Here is a 4,199-nt window from a genome sequence, read left to right on the forward strand (position 1 = left end):
GATCGTTTTCACCTCCATTAAAATCATTTGCTCCATTCCATGTCATTGATGTGGGATTCATTAAGGCCCTCCCGTGATGGATCACTTCTTGTCGACATCAGCTCATTATCCAAGAAGTCGATCTAGGAACACCCCATTCAGTACTTTGAAGCTTGCATGCCTCAATGGCAATTTTCTCACTTCCAGCGGTAGGTTTACATCAATGGCCTTCGACCAAAAGATTTTGCGTGGTGTTCGATGCCAAGTCCTTTATTCACACCACGTGAATTGTACTATAGTACCTTGAGGGTCATTATCATTATCAGTGATTCCTCTCGCGCCTGTTAACAACTTACATCATTGACTGGTAATCAAGCGATGTCTTTCCATGTTCGACTCCAGAACATCTCTCACATGGATAGAATTGTACTTTGAGTGAAGATCAAATGAGATTGAAGACCCCGGATCTAGTTTCATCCATTCGGGCTGCGATATATATTCAGGGAAATAAAGACATCAAATGTACATTATCGCTGCACAGATAATCATCCAATCAAAGGGATGATGGCTCTACCAGAATCATCAGTCTACACTCAGATGATTGTCTGTCCTATGTACATGAAAATGAATTTATAAATTTGAGCATGGGAATGCTCGCCTCAACTAGATCATGAAAATTTTATGAAGATAATGTATTGTATCGTATCTTATTACAGGTCTCCTCCCAGCTTGAAAGAACTTCGGATCCACATAATAAAGCATTTCACCCGACATCAAAAGATTAACAACCTCATTCTTTAGGGGGCAACTGTTATAGACATTTTTGGGCACTGCAACCCCAAGCATGAAATGTCCAGAAACCAAGGGCTCCTAATTCCCTAAAAGTGTTGTTCTAACCCCTAAAGGAACAAGGTCAACTGATTACAGCTTCTCCGAGAAGTTCTCCATGGAAAATTGCTCAAAACTGGTCAAAACAGGATCATTTCAGCTGCTCCATAGGCAAAGTTCGTTGCATCTCACCTAAGTACACCCTGTGGGTACGTTGCATTTCAAAAAGCCCTTCTATGGGGTGCGATGGGCGAGATGTGACAAATGGCAGTGTCAATCCGTGAGGTGGAGAGGCATGGAAACTTCCAGAAACTTCTCCTGTGACACTTGCCTCTCTGAATTCGACCAAGGATGAGTAAGATATCATCAATCTCCAAGTGGAAGCAAGAACTATCAGAGGGAAGACACTAATCAAATCACAAGCTGACTCATCTCCCTTACAGATATCTATATATGGATCCCTCATCCCAGAGATCCAGAGGCTGGAATTTCGCATCTTGTAAGGAATTGTTGTTGGTTTCTTGAGACAACATCATAGTGTTGGGTGAGCTAAGCTTTATATGAGGTGAAGAATGCCTTACTTGCCGAGAGGATGATGCTGGGTCAGAACAACTGGTTGTAACTCCCTTGGCTCTTTCTTGTTTATCAATAAAAGCTATTCAAGTTTTCCTCCATACTCTTGTGTCATTTATGTTTTATGCATTTGTATGGTCAATTTACATCTGATCCTAGATTGTTTATGATTATAGATCCATGTTCTTGTATAGTGTTATGCTACTGTGATCCTACAGGTACTCTGTGAAGCTGGGCGTACAAGGGAGCAAGTAGCGAAAGAATATCAAGAGAGAGAGGAATAGAACTAGGAGATTAGCGCAAGATAGAGGTTGGTCTTCTTTGTTCCTCTCTCATCTATATTTCATAAAGGAAAAATGAAAGTAGCTTTACTTTGTTTGTTTCTAAGGTAGCTACCACACCTTAGTGGGATAAGCAGTTCTGTGTAGACACTTTTCCCTGTAACATGGTTGGCTTGTAATTTCTGGGAGACTGTGGGAGAGAAACTCAGTTCTTCATTGTATATTTTGACAGAGGATTAATGAAAGGCAGTGGCTCTGTTTCATGAGATTCATGTGGTTGTGAGTGTAGAAAATGTGTGCCTTATGTTTCATATGTATTTCGTAATGTTTCACAGTTCATTTCATATTCATTTCCAGTGAAATTTTCTAAGTTAGATAAGGTAGAATTCATTTTTATTGCTCTGCCTGTGGGAAAATTTCATGTTCAATGTTCTTCTTCTGTTGAAAAGGATTCATGTACTTATGCCCTTTTCACCCTCCTAATCAATTCCTCCATTCCACGTTATTTCAAACTAAATTGCTAGACTTTCCGACTATCTTGCCTCACGAAATAATCTGTGCCTTTGTATTAAATTCTCTGCTCATTGCTGTCCGTTGGTCCCATACCATCCCAGAAACTCAGTCATTCATAAAAAATTGCTTTCTTGTATCCATATTTACTTACTAGCCTAAGATCAATATTTCACTGTTAGTCATCTCAGACCATATCGCTTATCTTTTCATTGAGTGTGACTCCGAGAGAGCCCTGTCCTGTTCTGGTAGGGCTAGCTACCAGACTGAGCATGGTTTGTGGTTACCCTGAATTCTTCCTTCCTTCAGCCTAAGGCAGATTTAGGTGATAACATAGTGGCGACTCCACTGGGGAAGAAAATGGTTTTCTTGAAGATTGTTTTGCCCCAGTACATATCTCAAGTTCAGAGCTGATTGTTGACAGTGAACAGCGATCAGAAATAAGAAGGATGAAATCATTCACCTGGCAGCTCCATTCACTGAAGAATCCAGCAATCAATGCTTCATGGTGACTCCACTACAGAGAGATCAGTAGCTTCGAGATTTTCAAGATGGAACGCATTGCAAGAAGGTATGCACCTATGAGCGGAGATCAGATTCTAGGTTTTCCAAATAAAATTCCGAAGGTAGATTGGTCAAGTAATTTGCCTACATTTAAAGATGATGGTAGGAAGGATGCGGCTTTACATCTGGTTAGATTTCACATGCACATTCGGAAGTTGAAGGTTGATTTTCCTAAAGATTGCTTGATGAAGATATTCCTGGCCACTCTAGAAGGTGAAGCCCAATCTTGGTATGAAAATTTTCCACCTGCTTGTATTTACTATTTAAAGGATTTTCATGCCCTGTTCATTGAAAGATATCAAGAATCTTATACATCATTAAATCTAGTTCATGATTGTTGCAAACATGCTTCTACTTTTATTGAAAGCCTTGAAAAATACTATGAGGATGATAATTTTATGGATGATGAGATCATGGAAGCCTTGTATGAGAATCCATTTCAGCAACATGAAGAGAAACTAGAGGAGTCCCATCAAGATGCTTAGGAAACGTTGTAGCAGAATCAAGATCTTTGTACAGCGGAAAAATAAGGAATTTTGCATCTTGACAGTCAACATGAATTACATGAAATGGATCAGCAGTTTGAGGAAAATTTGTACACTCCTCCACTTGAAAATATTGAAGAAAATCATTGTTCGTGCAAGAGAAAACGAAAAGCCATATATCCTTTGTCTGAAGATAAAATAGATCAACTCTTGAACAGTCATGTTCCAGCTCAAGTTAACACATATTTGCAGTGTGCACCTGGTCAAGAAGGTGATGGTGGAAATTTTTCCTCTTCTAAAATGGACGACAGTCTTGTGGGCAGCTTTATAGATTAGCAGGTTGAAGATTTCCATATGGCTGGAAATGATGAAAGAAGAAGTTTTGTTTCAGATTTGGTGGAAATAAAAGATGATATGCAAGAAAATGATGTTCCAATCTCAGATAATGGGGATGATAAATCGGATCAAGAGACAAATGGTGAGGAGGAAAAAGAGAGTTGCATGGTTGAGGCTACCTCAAATGGAGAAAACAGAGGTACATACCTAACTGACCTTATCTCACCAGAACTAGACCTTCATGAGGAGGTAGCTCATTCCCTCTATGAACAGCGAGATGAGATCTTTGTTCAAGTAAGTGAAAAAGCTCTGGGTGAATTTATGGTAGATGATATAAATGATTGTGTTGGGTTTCAAGAATCATTTGAGGTTTCTTTTCTCATGATTGATGAATGCAAAGACAATCTGGCTGTCATATCATATGAAAATGACCTACAATATATTCAGACTTCAGCAGACCAGACCATTCAGGATTCCCTTTCAAACTCTTCCTCATATGTCTCATGTTTTGAAATGTTCTTTGAAGAGGAAATCTGCTCACCTATTTGTTCAGAATTTTTTGAAGACCAGGAGCATACTCTTATTTATGAAGAAAGACCAGAATCAAGAGAAAAAGATACCTTGTTTTTTCAGCAGGAGGAAA

This window comes from Pinus tabuliformis, chromosome Q (genome assembly GCF_031772625.1).
Source record: "Pinus tabuliformis cultivar Carrire ecotype Pingquan chromosome Q, CPIR1, whole genome shotgun sequence".
Lineage (NCBI taxonomy): Eukaryota > Viridiplantae > Streptophyta > Pinopsida > Pinales > Pinaceae > Pinus > Pinus tabuliformis.